We start from the raw sequence: 27,693 nt of genomic DNA, 5'->3' as shown, positions 1-27,693 counted from the left end.
ATACAATGCATACAATAGCCAACCATTTATTGAGTGGACAATAAAAGGATCAATCTTTAATTTTAATATGTAATACATTATCATTAAAGTACTTGAATTTAGGGAAGCAATTTGTTTCTGTTGTTTGCTACTGTAAAACAGTGTTTCCTACAAAATAATAAATAACTTTTAAATAATCTGCCTACTCTTTAATAATTAGAAAATACAAAATTTAAGAGTTCAATTGAATAGTGCTTTATAGCCAACAGATAAGAAAAATTCTAGTCCATTCCCTTGAAACTCTCTCTCCTTCCCAAACCTGGAAATTCCTAGAAATTTGGCATTATACAGATGTCTAAGAGAAGCACCCCAAGAGGCCTATAGCTTAAAAATAGAGGAAAAGTGTTTTCCCAGATTCTGGCTGATAGATACCCATTGTTTTTTCCTTTATCGATTCATTGTTTTTGAATATATGTTTTTATATTTTCATGGCATTTTTATAAAACTTGCAGAATCTGGAGTAACACGGACCTGAAGAAGAGTCTGTGGCTGCACGTGATTGGTTATGTGTCTTATCTGCATAGGCAAAATGGAATGGAAAGGAGATCATTTTAGTCACTTTGGAGAGGACTCTGAGATTTTCCATCATCTCACGGTATCATACTATCAGTACAAGTCCCTGTAGCACTTGGAACATGTGGCACTCTTGATGCTTACGTTTCAATTCTATTTTAAGTTCTTATTTTTATTTTAATTTATTTTTATTGTAAACAAATGGGATACATGTTGTTTCTGTTTGTACATGGAGTATCAGCATACCGTTTGCCTAATCATACATTTACATAGGGTAACGATGTTTGATTCATTCTGTTATTTTTTCCTCCCCCCCACCCCTCCCACCCCTCTTTTCCCTCTATGCAGTTCTCCTTCCTCCATTCTTGCCCCCCTCCCATCCCCCATTATGTGTCATCATCCGCTTATCAGTGAGATCATTTGTCCTTTGGTTTTTTGAGATTGGCTTAACTCACTTAGCATGATATTCTCCAATTTCATTCGTTTTCCTGCAAATGCCATAATTTATTATTCTTTATAGCTGAGTATATTCCATTGTATATAATACCACAGTTTCTTTATCCATTCATCCATTGAAGGACATCTAGGTTGGTTCCCAATCTGGCTATTGTGAATTGATCAGCTAGAACATTGATTGTGACGTATCTCTGTAAGTATGCTGATTTTAAGTCCTTTGGGTAAAGGCCGAGGAGTGGGATAGCTGGGTCAAATAGAATCAGACCAGAGACCCTGCATCTTACGAAGAAAAAAGTAGGTCCCAAATCTTCACCTTGTTGGCTTAGGATCAGACTTCCTTAACAGGACTCCCATAGCCACAAGAAATAAAAGCAAGAGTCAATAACTGCGATAGATTCAAACTAAATAGCTTTCTCTCAGCAAAGGAAACTATCAGCGATGCAAAGAGAGAGCATACAGAGTGGGAGAAAATCTTTGCCAATCATACTTCAGATAGAGCACTAATTTCCAGACTATATAAAGAACTCAAAAACTCTACACCAAGAATACAAATAACCAATCAACAAATGGGCTAAGGATATGAACAGACACTCACAGAAGAAGATGTACAAGCAATCAACATATATATGAAACAATGTTCACCATCTTTAGTAATAAGAGAAATGCAAATCAAAACTACCCTAAGATTCCATCTCACTCAATTAGAATGGCAATTATCAAGAAACAAGCAACCAATAGGTGTTGGCGAGGATGTGGGGAAAAAGTAACACTCATACATTGCTGGTGGGGCTGCAAATTAGTGCAGCCACTCTGGAAAGCAGTGTGGAGATATTGCAATGGACCCGCTATTTTAAGTTCTTTTTAGAAAAGTTCAAGATTCCAGAAAAACACCAGATTCCACATTCACAAAGGATTCCACATGGATAATTGTACATACATAAGTAATTTCCAAAAGGAGGAAAATCTTTTTTCTTTTTTCTTTTTAATTCACATGAGTATTCTGTGAACTCTCTGGACCTCTGGACCGCCATTTGTCTACGTATAACAGTGCCAGAAAACTGCTCCCCAAACAATATTACCCAGATAGCATACAAATCTAATACAACTCAAAAAACTCTAAAATCCTAGAAAGTGGATTTGGAACCTGAAGCCAGCTTTGTTTCCTACTTACCCAGGATACCTAAAAGTAACCAACTGAAGAGAGCAAGAAGTTCCCAAAGGACTGCAGAGTGGTAGGGAAGATAAACTTAGAACAATTGTTGTGCAATTAAAAAAAAAAAATCTGTTAAAATTAAATTACTGTTAAAACTAAATTACTAAATCTGTTAAACAAAATCACAATAGCACCATAACAGGGAACACACATAGAGAAATCAAACTACAGGTGTGAAAATCTCTATACTAGCAATTCAAAAGATCAGTGAGAGAAATAATATAAAACCTATACAAATTCATAGAAAATTCAGTATTTTTAGGATGCTCAATCTCTCAAAACTGACCTGTAGGATCAACAAAACTTCTCTTATATTCCTGGAAGATTTTATTGAAGAAAATAGCATGTTAATTAAATATAAACGTTTAGAAATGCAATGAATCTCAACTAGCCAAAACATTTAGAAAAATATACACTACTCATTTTCTGATTTCAGTAAGGAAAAAAGCAAATAAACAAATTAAAAAAAATAATACATAGTGATCCAATAAACAAGTGAAAACATGCCTAACATCATTTGTAGTGAGGAATATACGATTATAAAAAGAACTTTCTAAGATGCAACTTGATAACTACCACAATGATCAAACTTCAAAATAATTTAAAAAGCCAAATATTGCTAACTGTAAAGAGTAACTGAAACTCACCTCTAAGGTTTGTGGAGAAAAAAATAGTGGTGTCACATTGAACAGCTGCTTTGCTATTTCTTATAGAGTTATAAGTACATCTAGCCTATAACCCAGACTCTAACCAGAAAAATGAAAACCTTGTGAACTCTATAATATCTTTGATGTTAATAGTTAAACACTAGAAATAGACCAATAATAACAAAAAGATGAAAATATTTTGGCATATTTAAGTAGTGAAATTAAACTTAGCGATGCAAATGGAAGGCACTACTGATAGATGCAACAATGGATATAAACATGAAATTTATGTTGAGAAAAAGAAACCAGGTATTATAAAACATATACTATATGAGTTGCATATTTTCTTTTAAGCAAGGCAGGTGTAAGAGTGACATTTGTACACATTAATCAAAGCATCACATAGTATCCCATAAATGTATACAATGTTTATGTTTTAAAAATGGATTGAATGAATAAAACATTACCAGTCAGAAAATAGCTGATTTCAGTGGGAATGGGTAGGGAGAAGAATTCATTGCACAAGGAAACAAGCAAATTTTGTGAAATGATGGAAATATTCTATCTAAATCTTGCTAAGGAGGATATTGCATATGTGAATACTGTAGCTAAAACTTATCAAAATAAATACAAAGTATGCATTGATAAAACAATCTCTAGGTTTCTTTTGGGGGGACATTTTATTCCCCCCAAAAAGCATTTCTTTCTGCTTATATTTTCTTTTAATAATATGTAGAACACAGTTAAATAATAAAAGAATCTAACAAAACAAAGAATCACAGATGGTATGGGTAAAGATCATATCTTGCTTTAAAAATTTGAAAAGTTTTCACATGACCTCACACAGGGTTGCAATTCCTCTGTTAGTGATTATTATGAAGAAAAATGCATGTATACAACAGAAATGTTGAAGAACATTCAGAGTGTTATTACTGAAAAATGTTACATGACTCCCAACAGAAACAGGCATGATCAAAATGTGGAATATTTAGAAAATGAAATACTAATATAATAAATACAAATGAATTTTAACAGAATTTTAAAATGTGAACAACTTTACTTCATTTAATGTAAAATACAATTTGCATAAATATTAAAATATTTATATAAAGCTCAAAAACAGTCCGATCTAAAAGTTATATTGTGTGAGATGCACACATGCATGCAATAAACATGTAACATATAAAGAAAGGTAATGGCAATTATAAAACTCAATTTGTGGTTGGTTGCCTTTTGGGTTAGGTGAAAGGATTAAATGAAGTACCACAGACAATTTAAAAAAGGGTTTGATAATGTAATTCTTAAAACAAGTGTTATCTTCATGGTTATTCATTTTATTATGTTCCCTCTTGTGCATATCTATATATTAATATATATTAGTGCATACATTATATATAATTACATACATATGCAATTTTGTATGCACATCATATAATGCAAGTATTTTAAATATGCCACTAATTTAAAATGTATAAAATTTTTATGATTTGACTGAAAAAGGAAGAAAGTAAAAATATTGACAAAGATTGAGAACATTTATATGGATGGAATACATAAAGAAACCAGAAATGAAAAGTAAATTAGCATGCCATCATACATTTGGTTTTGAGAAAATGTTAGAAGAAATTTAAAACATGACATTTCATGTAAATGATACCTCTGACCAAGCAGTTGTCTCTTTCTTGTTGAACTGCATAGAATGCTGTCATCTTCCCTGACATTCAAATTTACTGAGGACAGGGATATGAATTCTATATTTCTATCTTTTAAAGGTTTAAACCTTAATGCTTAGTAAGGTTAAGTCTGATAAATATTACTGTATTTAAACATCCTAAAATAGCTTTGATTATACCTTGGAGGAAAATTTTCTTCCTTGAAAAAATATCCTTTCATTCAAGTAATTTATTATTCTCTTTTTAATTAGTCTGTCCAAAGTAATGATCACTTTAGTAATGATTCACACACATTGATCAACAGAAATTATTATTTTATTTTGAATTTTAATTTGAATATCTACTTGTTATCAATTCTAATTGAATTAAAGAAGTAAAATTAAGGGAGAAAATTTACCTAGCCACTGACATTTTGCTAGTACATTGTTGCAGTTTTGTTTATATTACACAATTTATTTGTAGAACAAAATGAACTTCAAACACTTCATCTAGAATTGTGACAAACCTGTAATTGTGACAGAAAACTGTTCCTGCTTCTAAATTAATTAATAGGGCAAGGCATACAAGACAAACTCTGTTTTTAAATTTAAAAAAATTTTTTCTAATTAGTTGAACATGACAGTAGAATGCATTTATGCATTTTGATAAATCATATGTAAATGGAGTACTTTTTAAAGAATATTCAGTTTTTGATACTTTGAGAATAAAACTACTAATCAATATCAAATTTTTTTTAATACTTGCTCTTAAAGACCACAGTATTGTCCACTGTATATTAATGCAAAAGAATTTTGAATTCACAAAACTCAATAGAGGCCAAATATCAAAGGGATATCAAATAAGATGGCAGCTTTCTCCCTGCCGTTGCTGACAACCGATTCCAAATCCTTTCAGCTCTAAAGCTTTCAAGATCAAAAAGCCATCATCAGGACTCCTGGCACATAACTGTGATCTCTTTAAACATTCTACTAATCCAAGCTGGAATATATAGAGCAATAATCTATATTCTTATAGCCAGTGTCTGTTGGTTGGGATGCCTGCTTATTTAAGTTGCCCCACTGAGCACAAGTACTCATTCATATCACATTTTTTAAAGAAACAAGAATCATGATAGATTTGAGCAGTTTACTTATAAATGTTTATTCAATTTTTGTCCTTTGTTTTTCTCACATATTTGGTTAATAATTGACATTTAATAATCACATTATTATTGGTGATTTTCAGATTATTTGTTTTGAATTGTATTTTATCATGTAAGTTAATTTTAAGTCCAAATTTACAAATACTGTTTGACTACACTCCCACACTTACTTGTCTTAATGACCAAGTTTAGTCATTTTTTACCATAGTTTTTTCCATTCTTACAGTTATGACTCACTGGCTTTTATTATGCTCTCTACTGATATTCAAATACCACAAATTTTGGTTTTTTACATGATTGCATTCATGAAAATATTTTTGTGGTATAGATTCATGAAAGAGAACCTGGATATTAAATTTATGTCACAAAATTTTAATCAAGATTTCTGATGATGCTTCTTCTCATTCTTACATAAATACTATGGAGAAAAGAATAAGAAACCTGTTATTTGTTCATTTGATGAAAACCATTTTAATTTGAAATTTTAAGATACATTTTAAAACATATATTTGATGTATTTCTAGGCCTGATAAGCTTCTCATTTGATTTTTTTTCTGAAATACAGTAATAAAGTACATCTTAAGAAAGAAGGGTCTGTGTTCATCTTGGAAATAACTTATTTGTTTTACAACTTCAGGATTGTGAGTTCAATTTTCTCATGTGTGTTAGCTCTTTGCTATCTTCTAACTATATAACCTCATCATTATTTTCAGGAACATTTTCTATTTGCACCTTGAGGGAGCTTTTCTGTATTCTTCTAATTCAAATTGCCTGTATCAGTATTGATTCTACAACTTCCATTATGGTTTGTAATTTTGCTACTGAGCTTTTAACTTCACTTTTATGTGACTTCTGTTTAACACTTTAAATTTTCCTTCTCCATAAATGACCAGTTTCACTTCATAAAATCCAAAATGTCCTGTATATTATTAAATATATTAAACCACCATCTAAAATTATCATCTAGTAGTTAGTTGTAGTAAACAATATGTAGAAACAAAAAAAATCATATTCTGTTTTATTTATAACCACATTATTTTCTTTGAGTTTACTCATGCTCAAATGAGAAAAATAAATCTTTCCAAGAGACTCATTTCAGTAGAGATTTTATAAAGATCATACTTGCCCCACTACCCTTTAATATGGTGAGAGTTAAATACTTTAGTTAACCTCATAGTGAATCCACATATTGAATAGAAAATTCCTGGCTCCATATACTAATTTAAAAGTTTTATGCTTTGCTAAATTGTGATGAAAATAGCATTTTTCCTCGATGCCTTATTATGTGAACCCCTTATCAGGTGTTAGAAACAAATTTCATGAATGTGGGAGGACCAGCCTCAGGTTGACTGCCAGTCCTAGTTTTATGGTGTTATTGGAGCGCCTTTTCTCGGTTCTTGGATTATCTAGCTGGTGATTGAAATATGCTCTCTCTGGTCACATCATTTTAAACTAGAATCTGTATATAATTTTCCAGTTTACTAATTTTTTAAAATAATTTGTATTAAATTTTACAAAGTTTCTTCCTTGTCTGATTTATACATTAGTCCAGATAAAGGCAAATATAACCAAATATTAATCTAAAATCTATTATCTGAAGCTGACAAAATGGTCTCCTTCCTTACCCACTTGGAATCACCTATTTCATTTGCAGCAATTTTGTTTTCAATTATAATTAATTGTCCCATCTTTAAATGTTAAATCTAAATTTTCCTTCTATCTATGAGAGTATACACAATGTATGGTATTTTTTAATTGTTCATATCTTTCCTTTTTAATAAAATCAAACATTTGCAAGAGAAAGAAATCTGAGTTGATGATTACTAGGCCTACACCATTTAATGCAGTCTGATAGCAAATGATCATAAAAAAAGAAAAAATGATACAATTAACCAATTACTTGAGCTTTCCATCTGAACTTAGAATATAAAAACATTACCTGATGTTTCCAATGATATATGAAAATATATTACATAAATTACATATTATAATATATAAAATTTATATATAAATAATATGCAATATTATATGACTATAATATAAAAGTCCTTAACTATTTCAAAATTTTCTTTTTTCCATGTGTTCTTACTCTTTTTATGCCAATGGATGCAAGTTTTTATTAATTTTGCTGCTATCTTAAAAAGGGATGTTGCTACAATTAAGTCCTCCATCTCAAATTCTTGAATTCGTGTCTGTGCAATAACCCCTTAACGTTCCCCTCAAATTGAAGTTTTTAACTTTTAATGTACAGTGGCTGTAATAAATAAAGTATAAGTACCCTTTTATTTCATTAAGTGAGCAAATAAATTCCAAATTAATCCAATTTGAATGGTTCCTGTTGTTACATTCTCTGAAATCCTCATTACAAGAGGTTTATTGAGTATAAATTCAGTTCTATGGGTATTACTAAGTAGAAAATTAAGTGAAATAAAACAATAATATGTCCCTTGCTAAGATTTCAGTAAGAGCAGTAACTTTTTATCTCATTGGAAACTCTGAACTTTTGGTTCATGGTAATGGAACAGTTAAGTGTTTCTATAAATCCCCCTATTGAATGTAGTACTGTGATTATTTTTCCTAATGATATCTTAGACTTAGGCATTTAAGAGGACAGATTATTTCAAGGAAGGCACTTGTTTGATCACTTTATCTCAGGTAGTATTTTAGAACTTTCTCTTTACACAATTTCTATGCCACCCACCCTCTTGCTGCCCTGTCCCCAGGATTGTGTAGCAACTCCAAGTCTATTTTATGCAGTGCTCATGATGAAATGAAGGCCTGGACATTTCTGAAGTTGTTAGCAATAAAAGTAAACTGTATTATCATTTATTTCTTACTTGCGACATACAATTTTCGTGATACATTGAATTTAAACTTCTAAAATACAGGAGTAAGTAATTATGAGTACTTTTGAAAAGATATAAATATACAATTTAATATTGATTGCTGTAAAGCAAAAAGTATTTGAAGAATAGTAGTAGAATGTCCAGTTTAATAGAGAATAAATATGATTTTAGAAATATTAAGGTATTAAGCAGGCAGATATGCATTTATGTATATGAATAATTTGAAAATAGACTTGAAAAGGCAAGAAAAAAATAAAAATGAAATGGAAAAAGGGAATAAATTCCCAGATGCCAAGGATACAATTTTTATTTGATTCATAAAGTAAATAATAAAAGTACTAGATTATAATGTATACTATGAAATAAATGTATATGAATTTATTGTGACTAAAATTATTTAACAAAACAGCGAGAAAAATAAAATATTAGCATATTTTCAAATTGTCTACCTCCAAACATTTATTTAATTACAAAGGAAAAACTTAATACCTTCACCATGAAGAAATTTTGCCAAGTCCTTCAAACAACTAAACAAGGTTAAACATTTCCAATAAGAAAAATCGAAACCACATAACAAAACCTACACATTATTTTTCAAAAGTGTCAAGATTAGGAAATATAAGAATCACCGAGGACTGACCGGATTAGAGGACATTACAGAGAAATTAAATGATAAGCAATATGGAAATCTGTTTTGGATTCTGAAATAAAAATTAAAGAACATGAGTAAAAAAATCTCATCAAATTTGAATAAAAACAATAGTTAAATATTATCATATCAATGTTATTTTGATGGAAATTATAATATGGTTATATAAAAATATTAATGTTAAAGAGGTATACAAAAACTTCTACCATTTGCAACCCTTTTGTAAGTCTAAAGTTTTATATATGAACTTTTCTATATTATGTATACTATATATAAATAATAAAAGTAATTGTATTACAATCCAATATAACATGATATAAAAATATAACATTTTATCTATTTCGCTAGTTTATCCACAAAGAAAAATTGATTAAAGGACAATAGTTTTTTTTTTACAATTTTTTAAATTTCTTTTTTTAAAATAGTTTTAATTGGTTCATAATAGTTATACATATTGTGAGAATGTATGGAGTATAGTTTGCTCCAGTGAAGTCCCCAGTACTTATCCTTGTTCTCTTTTTCTTTCCTTCTCCTGTACCCTTTCCTCTGCTCTTCTGATTTATTTATTTACTTTTTTACAAAAAATAGTCTTATGTTTACACATAACAATGGGATTCACTGTAGTATATTCATAAATATACATTGGAAATGTAGGTCAGATTCATTCCATTGTTCTTCCCTTATTCTGTCAATCCTCCCTTTCTCTCAATTCCCTTCTTTTACTCCATGATCTTTCTTTTATTTTGATAGAATTTCCCCCATTTCTCTTCTCTCTCTCTTTCTGTCTCTTTCTTCTCCCCCTTTCTTTACAATTTTAATAGTGTGCCATGTCTACTTCAATACATTTTTATATATGCCATTTGCTCCTTGACTAATGCTGATATTTTTATATGACATAAATTATATTTATATATATTTTACAAATACTATATATAATTTTCCACCTAATGAATATCTATATATATATAAGTCCAAATTATCTGTGGTCATTAAAATGCCTATAGTCGCAGCAACTCAGGAGGCTGAGGCAAGAGGATCACAAGTTTGAGGCCAACCTCAGCAACTTAATGAGACCCTGTCCTCAGTACCCATTAAATAAATTATTTGACTAATTAATTCAATTTAAAATTTATGTACTTAGTCCCACAGACCATGTTTCATGAGCCAAAGCAGCTTACTGTTTAATATGACTGGTGACTATTGTATTGTATAGCATGGATTATCTGTTAGAGCTCCTCTGAGACACAGGCCCCTACATCTTCTAATAGTGAATTATTAAAACAATTTCATAGAATATCAAAATCCTAATATGACTCTTTTTTACTTTTCTAATTCCTGTTGAGGCCACAAGAAAACTTAAAAACCGTTCTTTACTGTTTTAAGAATGGGCAATGTCTATTTCAGTTCTTCTGTTTGATGCCATCTGCACAGTGTTTGATCATTGAAGAATGACTTTTAAGCTAAGTAGAATAAGAAGAGATTCAAATCAACTTGAACAAGAGCAGTGTGAACCAAGAGAAGTGTGTTTGCTGTGGGGAGGTGTAAGGACTAAAGGTGTGTGGCAACAGGACTACTCAAAGAATAAAATGATAAAGAATTTGACAGATTGTGCCACTCCCGTTCCTTTCATTTGGTCTCTTTTTTTTATTAAATTTTAATGTGTGTATTTGAGGTTTATAGCATGTTATGAGTTACACCTAAATAAATTGGTTACTATAGTCAAGCAGATTAACATGTATATCACCTTATTTAGTTAATATTTTTTGTGGAGTGTAACTCAAATGTACTTATAAAAATTTTTCCAATACAACACAGTATTATTAACTTTAACCCTTATGTTGGAAATTAGATCTCTAAAGTTGTTCATTCTACATCTGAACTATTTTGTGTCCTTTTTGTATATCTCTAAAATTCCCTTTCCTCTTCCTGCCTCCCTCTGTGATCACTGTCTTATTCCTGTGTATTGGAGTTGTTGGTTTTTTTTTTTTTTAATGGTCTACATATAAGTGAGATCATACAACATTTGTCTTTCTGTGTCTGTTTTATCCCATTTAACATGTCTTCCAGGTCCATTGGTATTGTATCAAATGGCTGAATCTCCTTTTTCATGGCCAAAGAATATTCCAGATTGTGTCTGCGTTTTCGTCATATATATAAGGTTTTCTTTATCCACTTGTCCTTCCATGGTCATTTAGGTCATTTTCATATCTTGGCTATTGATATAATGCTGCAATATCATTGGGAATGCAGCTACCTCTATGAGGTGGTTGTTTCTTGTTCTTTTGGTTTGTACTCACAAGGGGATTTTCTGGGTCTTCAGTCTTCTTGGAACCTGAATGTCATCTTCCATAATGGCACATTTCAGGTAACTGTATTCTAGGGTTCCCTTTTCCGCATACCTGCAATGAGACAAGGAAATGATAGGAATTGCTATAGTTGTGTGTTATGTAGTAATAATAAGCTGTATTTGGTATTTGCCTGGACTTGTAAAACTAAAATCATAGAAGGCGCATGGTGACAAACATGCTCTGTGGCAGGATGACACTCCTGAACAATGCCGATATGAACCTTTATCTATGATTTGAGTGGTGGCTCCTAGTACAGTCCTGTTCTGGTCTTTATCAATGAAGACCAGTGCATGACTGGGTGTCTCTAGCAGCAGAGAGGCGATTGACTAGAATTTGGTTCCAAACAAATTGGCTTTATTTGATACACTCGGGATAAAACAAACCTTAATCTTTCTAATATCACACATCAATCAAATCGAATGGCAAATAAACACACCGCAATTAAATAGTCCAAAGTCCTCTCTGCCTTGTGGGTTCTGACGACCCGAATGTGACATTATCTTAGTCCGAGAGCAGAGGACGACTGGTCTCGGAACTCTCTCCGGCTGATGGTCTGGGAATCCAGGACAGGCAGGTCTCTGCTGATCGTGAAGCCGTCAGAGTAGCGGAGTTTCGGCGGTCTCGGCGGGTGGATGGTCCATGGGGCTGGAGAACCTGGCTGACGTGGATTCGTCAGATCTGGGCTGAGCCGAGGAGCTGTCTGAGAGGGGAGTTTATATACCTTTTTTCTTGGCTTGTTTCCAGTTCTGGTCCAGATGGTGTCTTATCTCCTTGGTGCAGCACTTACGTCTTTTTGGCTTGCCGTCCCCTAGGGGCTTATATTTATTCGTTAGACATCCAAGTCTGCTCCTTTCATTGGGCTGAAAATCACTACTTAAACCCCTGGACTTTTGGAGCAAACTGTCAGCAGCCCCGTGACCAGAGGACTCCACTTTGCTCTGTCTCTTGACTGCTCCGGCTACTGTCCACAATATCATTGATTGCTGATCAACTGTTGTCACCAAGGCCAGAAGACTGACCACCTCTCCTGCAATGAGGACTGCCATCCAGCCTCTGGCTTATGGACACCTGAGAACATCCAAAGACATCCAAGGAGCTGAAAGAGGCTAGGGCTGAGAAGAATTCCCTCGGTCCTGCTGACTGACTTCTTGGCTAAGAGACATTGCATTGAGTAAGTCCATGGAGTTGGACTCTAGGTGAACAAGGGAGTGAATCTTCAAGGTATTTGTGACTTGCTATTATTAGGAATGTTAAGCTGAGTGTATATTGCATGAATAAAATCCACTTGTTGGAACCAAAATTGATTCCTCTCTTACTGCTCACCACAATACCCATCAAGATTTGTGATCCCTTGTCTTTTTGGTCACAGGGTAGTAATAAATGATATATCACAGTGGTTTCAATTTGCATTTCCCTATGTTTAAAAGTCTAGCACATCTTTCTATGTACTTCTTGAATACTTCTGTATCTTCTTTTGAAGATATGACTGTTCAGGTACTTTTCCCATTTTTAATTGGCTTGTTCTTTTTCTATTCAATTGTAAGAGATATTTTTCAACTTTGGATATTAACCTTAAGAAATAAGTGGTTTGCAATTATCTTTTCCCAGTCTGTAGGTTGGCTTTTCAATTTTATTTTTTTTTCCCCTGTGATGTGCAAAAGTTTTTAGTTTTATTATGTCCCTTTCATTTTTGGGATTCATAGCCTGAACTTTTCATATGATATAAAAAAAAAAATTGCCAATATCAAGAAAATTTTCTCCTAGGATTTTTATTGTTTCAGTTCTTACAATTATGTCTTTTATTCATTTTAAAGGTTTTTGTTTGTTTGTTTATGGCACACAATAAGGATCCAATTTCTTTCCTTCTCATGAGGAAATTTAGTTTTCATAGGATCAGTTATTGATGAGATTCCCCCCATTATATACCCTGTTGTTGTCATTTGACTATATGTTTTTTATGTATGACTATGTATGTTTTTATTCATTTCTGGTATCTCTATTCTCATAGATGATTTGTGTCTCTAAGTTTTATTACAGTATCATAATGATTCTTATTATTGTTGCTTTGTAATACAATTTTAAATTAGTGAATGTGACACCTCCATTTTTTTAATGAATGCTTTGCCTATTCAAAGCTTTTTGTGGTTGCAAACAAATTTTAGGATGTTTTTTCTATTTCTGTGAAGAATGCCATTAGAATTTTGATAGGGAATTAAATTGCAAAGGGTACAAACAAATAGAAAGATATCTTGTGTTCAGGATCAATGCTGTAAAAATATCCACATATATAGATTTAACACAATTATTGGTTGTGACTTCACCTGGCCAGGTCCTTTTCCTACTGGGATGAATTTCCAATGGCTAATGCAGGCATTGATGGTTTCCAATACAATTGATTGACTATTTTCGTCTTTTAAAGTCCCCATCTCCTGTTGAGAGGTATAGCAAAGAAGTTCCAGGTATTTTTGGAACCCAATAAATGCATGATAACCTTAACCTCCATATTTTGTGATGAAGCTTCAGGTTGCTTATGGTCTTTCTGACACTTGTCCATATGTACTGGGCAAAATCCCCACTGGCATTTTCCTGAGGCTGAGGAAGAAGGAGTTGCTGACTTTTATCTTTTTGCAAATAATCCCTTCTAGGATTGACACCTAAGTACTTTCAATCTTACTGATTATCCTTTCTTGGGACAATTAAGATAATAGAAGCCAATAATATTTTCAAAAAAGCCTGATGACCAATGTAGCCCACATTCTATTTCTGATTAATCCAAAGTACTAAGTTTAATATTTGTTTTCAACCCTTTTTTCTCCCTTGTTCTCTCATTAGAAGATGAAACATAATTTATGTAGGGAATTCTCCAAAAATAGGATAAAATCCTCTAAAATAAGGTAATCACAAACAGGGCTTTAAAAATACCACATATACCAGCTAATTTTATCAGATCATTGTCAAAGGAAAAGCATATCAACTTAATTAGTAGAAAATATGTAAATAAATATGTACTTAGAATAAATGTATCTATAATGCATTTTGGAGGAGAATTAATTTTTCTGTTTTATACATAATGTAATAGAAATCTAAGCTATTTTTTTCTAGGATAAAAGAACATTTTATGTACATAAATATATATTCCATTGGATTGTATCAGTGAAGCCTTATTTACTTATGGGATTTAAATACCTTATTAATTATAAAGTCCATATTTAAATATTGATACAGAATTTAAAGTAAACAATGCATATTTTACCAGACAGATTACATTTTAGTTATTCAGACTATGCTACTGAAGTGCTGATTTCATTTGGTTTGTAATTATTTATTGTTCTGGTTTAAATGTATAATCATTGCATCAGTATTTTTCCCATTTCTGATTACTTAAAAGGGAAGAGACTACAAGCTATTACATATTCCAGTCACAATTCTTTGCCGACATGATCCATTTATGTTCAATATTTCACCTCTCTCATGTCACTCACACCAACTTGGTATTCATATCTCCTAGTTACTTGACATTCATCAGGCCTTGTTCTCTTCTTGGTCAGAGATTGAAGAAAGGAAAATAGTCATAAACACATGAGGCTCTGGCATGAATACAAAAAGAGAGGAATTCGTGGCAAAAAGGCTGTGCGACTGAAACATCAGGTGCAAGGGTTTTATATGAAACGTTGAAAGAACGTGAGCAAGAGAGTGAAAGAAAGCTTGGAACTGATTTGGGGGTGAAAAATTTGTCATATAAAGTGGCTCAAGGTAAAGACCAGTGACAAACAAGGGCTCTTGAACTTTGGTGGAACTTGGGCATTGTTTTATTTACAGTTCTTCATTACAATATCCGTAGTCTGTCTCTTCACTTCCCCTCAGGGAGAAGGAAAGAAAGCATTTCTCCATGTAAAAGACCATTATATTCCCCCTTGGCTTAAGGTCAGACCTCAGTGACAGAGGCAGTGAAGACCTTTCAGACTTTTATCCTCACTTCCAGGTGACCTTTGAAAAATGATGATTAGGTGGCCCTGCACAGTCAGAAAGGGAATATTGCCTTCCAATTAGTAAGTGCATATTCTTATGAGGCAAATTGATTTCCACCAGGAAAATTAAAGGAGTAATTTGGAAGATAACATTTAAATGATTCTTATAATCAATAATAAAATGAACATAATATTATTCATTCAAAATTATTTAGTCCTGTGAGCCACTTACTGAGATGAGAACTTTGCTTTCATTATTTCATTAAATCTTCGAAACATCCTTATGAATAAGATGTTATTACCATCATACATTTCAGAGATAAAAAATCTGAAGTTCAAAGTAGCACAGCCAATAAGGAATGATGGCAGTTTTCAATATATTTCTGTCTGATATCAGTACCCAATTTAATCATCTGATTGCACTGCTGCTTTCATAGAATTTTAAATGGCATCACTATTTTTTATTTCCTCTCATAAGAAGATAATAAAAATGAAAAATACTCATTAGAACAAAGTTCTAATCATGAAATACCTGGAAAAAATTGTGTTTCATATAATCCATGAAGCTCTAATATTGTAATATATTCCATAATACATTATCTGGAAAATATTTAAATAGTTCAAAGTCTGAGCAAAGTATAGCACACTTCATTAAGATGATTATTAATTAAGGCAAGAACAAACTGGAAATCTGACAAGTCACACTATATTACATTGTGACTTTTTTGTTATAATGAACATTTTTATTTTGTTGGAGGCAGAAATGCCTAAGAAGCTTGTTACTGGATTGTATTTTTAGAATGGATTGCAATTTTTACCTGTATGCACTAAAACTGAATGTTAGATGTTATTTTCAAAATGTTCTTGTCTCCATAGATCTTATGTTTTAAAGTCTGAATTTTTAAAATTGTATTGGTAAGTTTTTATATATCTTAATGATTTTGCATTTTACTTTCTCAATGTATAAATTTACACCATCTAGACTAGTCTCCTGATGAGTTGATTTCCCATACCTCTTAGGTAACTTTGTCTTCTAAGATACACAAGATTAAATTGGAATAATTACCTCAGTGCCTTATGGTCAGTCATAAAAGCAGACAGACAGATGTACACTTTCCATGAACAAACTGAACTAGGAAATGTCTATGCAATCATACTAATTCAAAAGTGAGACAAAAATTTTTGAAAAGTTACTATTATTTGCTGTAAAACATACTTCAGTGAAGCAAAATATAATCAAAGAATACAGTTGCCAGCAAGAAGAATAAGTTTTGAAAATTTTCAATTACATAGTAAATTGTGTTTAGTAGAAGAATATAACTGAAGAAAGAGATAAATATTTCCATTGATATTTACAAATATTTTCATACCTTATTGAATTCTATAACTTCTGTGAGCAAAGCAGCCATCTTAATGGACCATGCTCAACACTTCCGAAATTTCATAACGTCCTATTCAAATTTTATGGGTGAAAGGGAATCAGATGACCTTTATAGACTCTACAAAATGCAGTTGGAATTGTTTTAAATAATTTAATAAAAGCAGTACTTATGATCACTGAGAAAGAAAGGAACAAATGGAAAATATTAGAGGTACTTTGGAACTGTAGGTTCTTTAGTCGGCTATGGGATTAAATGGCCATTTGATTGGCAAAAATCTAATGTGGGACTCACAGTTCATAAAAATACATATGATTTGAGAGCAGATTTAGTGCCTGAGGGAAGATAGTTTAGTGCAAGTACAATTGCCTTGGTTGTTGAGGCCAACAATGTAACCATTACTTTATTCAGATAAGAGTTTACTTAATAAAGGAAGTTAATGTGAGCAACCTTCGAAGAAAGAAAGGGGAAAGGGAACAATATTAACCAACTGGGTCTTTCTGTGAAGTTGGCTATTAGCTCAATTATATGTACACACATGCAATGATTAATTTGTTATGAGGTATTAACTATTTTGTCTTTTAGATATTCTATAAAATATGTGTTTTTCAGGCTGCATGCTTTATATAAACAGCAAAATCCATACTCTACCGCACTGTGTACTTGTTAGGTCAAAATGCTTGACTTAATCCATAATTTGTCAGTAACTTTAATGGTCTTAGGGATTAAGAATTCTAAAATGCTTTTTAATAAAAATGATAATTACAGCAGATCTTTACACATTTTTCTGAAACTTGATTTTAATATATTGTTTTTTGTTGACTATTAAATCCATTCAGCACAATAATTCCCCTTTATCTTTATTACTTAATTTGCTCAGATATTGAAGTTTGATAAGAAAAATGGCTAAACCTAAGCAGTGCAGTGAGAAAATTTTCTCCAAAGGGAATGTCCATGTTTTCTGCATGGTAATAACTTCAGTAGCAGAGACTATTGATTACCTAATTGTGTTTTTTTTTAATTAAATTCTATATTCAAACACCTCAAAGGGAATGGGTTCACTTGTGAAGTAATACGTTTTCTGTGTTTCTAATAAAATCTATGTCTAACATTTTAATTCTGCATTCTACACAGGATCCCCAGCGAGTTGACGCTTTCTCCAAATTACTTATTCACATCCAGGGTTGGCAGACTAACACATTTCCCAAATAGACCCACATGTCTCCATCTTTTAGGATTTTTAAGAATCGTGTATAGTTTCGTGCCTCAGAAAGACAACATTCAACCCTAATTTTCTAAATGAATATTTTTTTAACCATTCTTGTTTAAAACTCAATGTTACCCCAGATATTGAAAAACATCCCAAGTACTGTGCTGTATATATTCCTACAGAAAATAGTGTAGAAGTATATTTACTTATTCGGTCTGTTTATTGTATATTGACAGGCATTTTTCCTGTTTGTTCTTTTTATATTCAAAGCCCTTAAGAATACAAGCCTAAAAGACAACAAACAATACATATTCTTTGAGTGATTTGTAGTCATATGAACATATTTAATATAGACTTATTTTAGAAGGGCATGAATTTATAGATATAATACTTAACTTAAATGATGCTGTATTCTTTCTGGATAATGATTTCATAGAGGTCTCATGATTGCAGAAGAGGAATTTGCATGCTTAGGAAAGTTATGAATCAATTTAGTAATTTCATAATTTCAGTTTTAAAAACACTTTTGTCTTTGGCAGTTTTTCAGGACTGTGATTAAAATATCAACTTCATGCTTAGAAATATATCTGATTGAGGGCCTCATCAAAGCAAAGACTGGGCTTCATTTTTTTTTTTTTTTCATTCTTAGTATTAGCACCCTAATTTATTGACTTAATGGCCTTAAAAATTTGAGTCTAGGAATCCATTTCATAAGTTAGAGCAAATATAATGATAATCACAAAATTAAACTCTTTTCCTGGCATTCAAAATAAAACAAAGCTATTTGCTGTTTGTTAATTATAGTGTATATCAAGTTTGTCCCTCAACATTTTTTTTATTTTTTAATGTATTTCTGATATAAAATTATCACACTATCAATTCCCTCAAGTCTTAGTTATACTTCTGTAGAAAATAGAAAATTTCATCCTAGCTTGTGAAAATAATCACCTTACCCATTTATCTATCTCTATTTTTCTTTTTCTGTTTTCAGACTTGAAAGCTGTGCTACCCTTCTATAGCATATTGCAAAGTCTGGGAAAGAAAGACAAAGCTGTTGCATGTCCACTTTATTGCTTTCAAAGTATGTTTTCATGACAGCAGTCATAAATGTGTTCCTTACTAATGTATATTGCCTCTTGACAGTGGCGGGATTTCAGCATGATTTTAATATTATAACACCCAATTTTGAAAACACAAAAAATTGACAATTTGGTGTTAAACTAATACACACTGCTGCACCAAATGAGGCATTGTGATGAGATAAGGCATATCACGAGAACTACAAATGTCTTCTTATAGTGTTCATACAAAATACTTAGGGAAAAATAAGCTACAAATATGTTGTTTTAAAACACTACAAATGTCACTGTGGTTACTTTGATTTTCTATGCATGTTATAAAAGTACCACAAACTGGGTGGATTAAAACCATATTTATCCTTTCCCAGTGTGGGATGCTAGAGGTTGAAATCAAGTTGAGCTCTAAAGGATGCAGAGCGGAGATTTTCATACTTCCTCTAGGCTGTAGGCTGCCAGCAAAAATTGATATACTTCAGCGTGCACAATTTTCCCTCTCATTATCAGGACGACAATGATTGGATTATAGCCCTCTCTATACTAGTCTGACCTCATCTTGCCTCTTCAATCACCCTACTTCCCTTTAAGATCACATTTGCGGAATCTGGGATTGTGAGTTCAACATATTTTTCAGGGGGTCACAATTCAACTCATAATGGGTCTATTATTCAATGTAAGAAATAGTCCCCTTTTTTCCTTTTTGCTTTGCGGTGCTGGAGAAGGAACACAGGGCCCTGAGCTTGTTGGTAATCCGCAGCACCACTGAACTCCACCCTTTGTTCCATTGCTTATTTATTTATTTATTTTTTGTCCAAGTGTGTTACTAGGTTAGGCCTGACTAATTTCTTTTCTGCTCAGTGCTCTATTCTGAATTGTAGAGGTTTATGGAAGTGCACACTAAACTGAGAGGGGGAGAAAATTTAATTAGGCAATCAGACTCAAGTTTGGTTTTCTTAGAATCTCAGCATAAGATCAGGTGGAGGTGCTACCCAGAGAGGACAGAGGCTAACTAAGTTCAAGCCTATTTTTAAGCAATGACCAAGGAAAACTGCTCATGTTCAAAATCCGTCTTTTTAGTAGTCCCAGAGAAAGCGTGGAAAATCAAAAGGGGAAATAAAGCCCCATTTGGCAGGAGGGAAAATAAAGCATATTTTAGAAAACAGTAGCAAGTATGAATGAAGATGTTTGTTTTTGACCTGGGCTGCCTGGCTTTTGCTTGACTTGACATTGTCTTGTTCATGATCTGGTTAGTCATTGTGATCCTGTATTTAGATCAGGCAATTCTCAAGCTCTATTTTCAGTCTATGATAGTTTTGACTTCGTGAGCATACTGGTGTCTGAATACTAACAGTTGAATAAATGTCATAAACATGAAAAACTTGGTTGAATGACCCTATTTTTCAACTAAAAGTAAACCCACATTTTATAACCCTCTCTTCCAACCTTATTTCCCAATCATTTGTGGAATTCTTGTGGTTTTCCTTTCTGCCCTTCTTTTCCATTTCACCATTCCAAATCAGCTCTTCCCTACCTCTCACTTTGACTCTTGTAAATGCTTGATAATTGGCTTGCCAACACTCGTTTTTTCTACTTTGACTCATCCTTTAAAGATCCTCTTCCTGATTGATCTGCTTAAAACATATCTCTGATCAAAATCCCCTGATCCAATTAAATAGAAAAAAAAAACTCTACAGAATACTTCACAGGGTGATCTAAGCCACTTTCCTGTTCATAGTAAACACTCAATATTTATAATCTTTGTGAAAACAGGACTGTTCTGTTTTCCCTTCCTCACAGATTTTCTCCTACGATTAGTCCTGCTTGAAATAATGCGTCCTCCACATTTCCATTCATGAACAACCTTCCCGTTTTACAGTGTTTGGTCCAAGAACAGTAATGTTTTATTGCTCACTGAAATGCAGAGGAAAATTTCATCAAGACCATCCATGTATTAATCTGCCCTTGTAAATCCATCCAATTTATTCCTGCCACGGAAGTCAACCTGTGGTGCTCTGCCATTGTCGCTTCACAGGCCAGCTACACAGACCACGATCTGAGGTCATGGACTTCTAATCTGAGGGTCATGCAATTCTACACTTAATGCCCACGGTTTGTTTTTACAAGATAGATTTTTCAAAGATTGTTTTGCTAAACATGGAAATTATATGACTTCTTATATATGATGAATTTCCTTATGCCTAACCTCACACATTTAATCCTCAGACAAAGAGTCAAGACATAGTTCTTGATTTTAACATCTTGAAATGAATTTGTCAAAGATTCAATTAATACTGGAAAAACACTCTTCTATGTTTATGAAAAATATGTGTATACCTTTAAGATGACAATAAATCATAAAGATACTTTAGTGAGGGAGCACAATTTCAAAAATTGCTCTTTTTGGAATCATGGGAACTATTAAAAGTTAAAAGAGATAAACAATTTATAATGGCATTTAGAAGCAAGGAGAAGTTGACTATACTTTTTCTTTTTAAGGGAAATAAGTTTAAGTGACAAAACAGTTTGCTTATGTTGTTGAGGGAAAGGTAAGGGTATGAAAGGGTCTCTCCTTTGAAAAGTTCTTGGGCTTAAAGGGGATGTAGGCAAAGGGTCCCAAACCAAGTGAATGTGAAGGAATTATGACACTGATAAACATGCAGAATATTTTCCAAATGCAAGTTTTGATAAGAAAAGGAAGATTTATAATTTATAAGATCTGAGGAAGATTTATAATCTGATAATCAAGGAAAATAAAATACTGATAATATTAATACTGATACTGATAATATTAATACATAAATATCAATACAGTACTGTCAAGGGAGGTATGACAGAAATGAGCTTCCTGGAAATTGAATCTCTTTTTGTTACTCAGTGATAGAGAAGAAATTCAGAGATCGGCCACCAGTATGCTCACTCTCAGCTCCTGACATCCTTCCCAATTACACTCAAGATTTATGTTTTAACACTGTGATCCACATAGTCACTACCAAGTGATAAAATCTGAAAAATACACAGCATTCTTCCTCCAGTACCTGAAACCTAACTTGCCTCAAATGCTGTATTCTACCCAATTGGCTTGAAAGTTGGTATTAATTAAATGGTATTAAAAAAAGAGTGAAATGTAGACACATCATAAATAACAAGAAATCAGATGAGTCCAAACTGATTAAATTTATGTCTTTCCAAGAGTATGTTTTAAGCAGGAAATCTAGAAAATATGTTGCCTTAAAACAAAACAAAACAACACCCAAAATATTTTGCAACATACCTCAAAAAGAGAGGGGACTAAAAACACAAAGAATGTGTGAAATTACCTATTCTTAAGTGTATATGAACAAAATCCAGAATAGTTATTCTGAATTGTCAGTTGTTGACTCCTCCTCAAAAGCATCAATCTATTGATCAATTGAAGTGGCTACTTAATGCACTGAAATAAATTATAAATTAATAAGCTATGGGTTTTGACAGGATACTTTAAGGTGGGCAAATGGTTGGCATGGGCTGAATTTACTTTAAGATGGGCAAATAGTTGGAATGGGTTGAATTTATGACAAGTCAGTTTCCAACTGTTGGACAAGGAAGGAGAGGGAGCTTTGATGAGTAAGCTGTTGGTCTTAATAATGCGTCTATTTCAGTTCAGTTTATTTTCTAGGACATGGAGTTACAGCTCAGTTATTTTTTTCTTGTTTTGAATTTTTTTTTTTTTTAACCCAAGTAATAGAAGACTATATTTATATTAGGTCTCATTGTCCAGAAAAAGTCAGAAAAAAAAATCTCAGTAATTTATTATTTATGAAAAGCAAAGGCCAATTTTCTTAAATGCAAAATGAGAGTAATGCTATTTGTCCAAAAAGCAATTACAAAGATTCAACGAACTAATATGTGCAAAGTTTCTGGAAAATAACACTCACCAAATAGTTTTATTTTTGATATCCATATACATGTGTGTGTATAATATGTATACTTTAAAAAATTGATTAGATATACCATTTCCACATCCCTCTGTGCAATTTAGAGAAAAAGACTACATGAGGGGAAGTGAGTACCCTTCTAGATGACCTAGACCTTGCTGGCCCACATGTTCCTTTTCTCTGTGTCCTCAGTTCCACATCATAGAACACTTTATGGAAAATATTTTTACAACAATGACAAGATATTGTGAAGATAATTCATTGCATGTAAGAAAAAATATAACAATCACTTATTTTTTCATCACCCAAGATAATCGTTTAGCAATTTCTTTTTTATCTTCCATTGCTCTCCATGTGTATATGAATATATTTATATATGTATGAATTCATTTTTAGTGTCTATATCAATATGTATATAAAAATTTGTATCATCTTACTTCCTAATAAATTGATTCTCTGTATAACTGTATGTACCTGAATGCCATTTACTCTTACTTGTAGATTTACTCAATCATTATCACCACTGATCTTTTTTTTAAATACAAATACTACGACTTTTATTTTGGATTTACTCTTGGTATATGTTCTACAAGTCTCCTAAATCCTCCAAGTGAAATGGAGGCACAGGGCATGTACATTGGGAAATGTAATGAAGTTGGTCACATTATTTCAGTCAAGGATGGTTGTCTAACTCTCTCCGGCAAAGGGCTGCTCCACATCCTTCCTATTATTTAATATGTTATATATTATTTTAACTTATTTTCCCCAATGGAGACTAAATAATTTTAACTTAAATGGATTTTTCTTGTCTTTAGTGAAATTTGAGCTCCAATGAATGTCTGTTTTCATTGTATATTCTATACTGTTTTTGAAATTTTTAAAACTTTCATCAATTTTTATGTCAAATTGTTGAATTTTGATATTGCTGTGTGGAAATTGTTTATATATTCTGGTCACCAACATTTTTCAGAAATAAGCATGCAAATATATTTTCAGCGAGAGACTGATTTATCCTATTTTATTTTTTCTTTGATAAAAAGAATTTTTTTCATACAAATGTTTTTAAAGGATTTTACTGTATTAATATTATTTAAGGAATATACACAACTAATCTTTTTTGGTCATGTAGTTACTTTAAATTTTTTTGATAGTTATAATTTTATTTTTGAGTGTTATTCCTTATTTTTAATAAGTGTGATTTTGTTTCGAGAAATAAGTTTTAAGTCATAACCAATTATTACCATGTCATTTTGTGTAAATACTGTGATGTTTCTAATATGAATTTGGGTCTGTTGATGGGTTCTTATGTGTGTTACATTGGACTATTTTTCCATGTCAATATCACATTTACATATTATTGTACTTTAATAAACATGACTAGATAGCTGGTAAGGTAAATTGTGTCACCTTGTCATTCTTTTATACATGACTAGGTATTCTTGTTTTCTATTGTTTCTACACATTTTAGGCTCAATATTTTAAGGATAATAATAAAAAGCCTTTTAGAATTGTATCGATAGTGTCTGGTTTCATTAGTTGGGGGGGAGAGATGACAACATTAAAATAGGGACTCTGCCTATCCATGAGCATTATTAGAATCCTACTAATTTAAATGTTTTCTTTGTTTTCCAAAGATTTTCTTCATGAGTATTATGAAAGTAATTTGCTATATGTATCCCTAGACAATTTATAGTTTTCCTCTGTTCAAATAATACAATTTTGTGAACAATTATAATGTTTTGTACCTTTCTCTTTGATTCACTGAATAGATAATCACAAGGAACAACAACAATGTCAGGCAGTTATTGTCCTACTCTGATCAGTGAACATGGCCTGCATACTTTTTAATATAAAAATTATAATATTTCAATAAGCTATGTACCTATGTACTTCAGTATAATTTAATTCAACATACAAATTGTAATATTAATTTATATAAAGGTGTAAAAAACAATAATAACCATATAATATTGTGTATATAGTATATGTATTCTTTGTAACTATTAACTTATTTAACTCTCAAAATAATACTACCAGTTAGATTTAACTTGCTCATAAAGAAAGTGAATCACAGTAGTTTGTGCAAAGGAATGCAGCTAGTGTTTTATAGAATTAGTTTTTAAAACTAGGCAAACAGCTTGTAAAGTCAGCACTATTAGTTATTGTGGTACACTTCTCACCTTGTTTTAAGTGCCTATAGAGTTGCTATGGATAAAAAAAAAGCCATTAATTTCTGACCCCAGATAATCAAATGTGAGATTTTAGAAGGCACAAAGATCAAAAAATGTACTAAGAAATATCAAAAAAAAAAAAAAAAAAAAGAGTTAGTGAATACCAATTCAAGATGGACTATAAACTTTTTGGAGAAAATAGCATTAATTCATTGATTGAAAATGAATTCATTTTGCACCACTTCATGTGAGTGTATTTATGTCCATTGCTTATTGTGAAAGGTAGACTGTTATGAGATTGAGATTGTTAGAAAATAAATGAAATTCAGAGGTGACAAATGATGACAGAACAGTGTAGATGAGGGTAATACCTTTTTTCATTTAAAAAAATTTCTGAGCTAAACATGGGTTATAATCTGTTATTGCATGAAAATCAGGAATCTCCTATTATTTTAGGAAATAAATACCAGAATCATTTCTTTGGTGGTTTACTCTGGAAACTCATGAAGACCAGGTGTCCAAGGTTTGGTACAGAAGGATACAGAAAGTGGGGAGAATTGCCTTATGCTAATTAATAATGTCTGTGTGGTGGAGATGGTGTGGGTTCTTCCAGATCATTTGTTTTGATATCTCTGATCCTTAATTTTCTCAAGCCTAACATTGGTTGATTCTATAAATGTTTTATTACAAATATTAAATGAAATAATATGGAGTTTATCTCAGAGCTTGACACGTAATAAGCTCCCAGAGATGTAGACATTTAGCAGTTACAAGTGACAGGGTGGGAAACTGTACCACAAACAATTGATTCCATGTGATAAAACCTGGGCAAAATTTATCATTATGGTAATCTTGAAATTGGAAGTTTTTTATGCTCTTATGGAGTAGAAACTACCAAGAGATGAACAGAACAAAGTGTGGAATTACCTAAGATTATTATTGTTCCTAGTTTTTAGTTTTTATCTGCTCAGACTTCAGCCCAATATGAAGTCCAATCTTTTTTGCTAGCAATGAAACGCCATGTCCTTTGCTCATTTTCAGAACTTGAACCTTTTGTCATGTGCATCTCAAGTGCTATTTTCCCTGAAGCAATGTGGCTTGAGTCCTTAAGACGCAGTTATACATCATATTCCCATTGAGGATTTTGCTAATCACTGTGTCTAATGGAAACCTTTCCCATCAATATTATGTTATATTACCTCTTCCTTTGATGTCTTTAATAACATTTATCACAATTTAAATATTTTTAACTTACTGATTACTTCCTACCACTCTAATATGAAAGCTCCTTAGCCTTATTGAGATTTTCTGACTCAATTTATATTACTAATGCTTTAAACAACACTTAAGAATTCAAACTTAGTTATTTGTGTCATTAAATAAATTTACTGGCAGATTGATGGAACAAGAATTTGGACATATCATTTCTGGTAGTTTTGCTCTTGGATTCTCAGAAACTCATTACTTCATAATAATGACAACAACATCTACCTCAAGCTGAATCAATAGGTCTAAACACACAAATACACATGCATTTTATAAATTGTTCCTGGCCAGGTGTGGTGGCACACACGTATAATCCCAGCAACTTGAGAGGCTAAGGAAGTTCAAAGTCAGCCTCAGCAACTTCGCAAGGTCTTAAGGAAATTAGTGAGACCATGTCTATAAATAAAATATACTAAAGTGTTGGGGATGTGTCTCAGTGTTTAAGTGGCCCTAGGTTCAATCTCCAGTACCAGAAAAAAAACTTGTTTCTGAACATTTTTTCCAGTACTAGATTTGATGTAAATAAACAAGTTTAAATTTAAAGATAAAAATGAGTACATATTTCTTAAAATGTCATACCTATATTCTTGTTCGTGATAATGCAAACATAAGTTGTTAGCCAGTAGATTTTTGGAATGTTTTATATTTTAGATTACAAAATTGAGCAACAGATTTTTAATGTGGGATGCACAGAGCAATATTACTTTATAAAAAGTGCTATTGAACTTCCCTAAGCCATATGGAATTAGACTGTACTTCTGACACATGTTGTCTAAACATTTATTTTCTTATTATTTTAGTATTAAAATTCTAAAACCCTTCTGAACATATCTAATAAATCTTCATTCACCATAGTTTATGGTTTTTTTAGCAAAATTAAAGCATTTGACTTAAAAAAGACATGTCTAAGAGTAATGGGAAATATATAGTAAGGTTTGGCAGGTAGGCTGTAAAAAGTAGTGAAAGCAATTTCCAAACATATAAATTAACTCATAGTTTAGTATATAGGTATTATAAAATCATTATTATATTAACCTTTCTGTCTTCCTAGTAAAATGCAGTTCTCCTCAAAGGTAAGACAGATATTATTTCTGATTGATTTTCAAGTAAGTAATTTCAAAAGTTAAAACGACAGAGGAGTGGTTATCTACTCATATATTAGGAAGCTTTTCATTTTATCTGAC

Source organism: Sciurus vulgaris, assembly GCF_902686455.1.
Source record: "Sciurus vulgaris genome assembly, chromosome: 4".
Classification (NCBI taxonomy): domain Eukaryota; kingdom Metazoa; phylum Chordata; class Mammalia; order Rodentia; family Sciuridae; genus Sciurus; species Sciurus vulgaris.
This window is presented reverse-complemented; position numbering follows the sequence as displayed.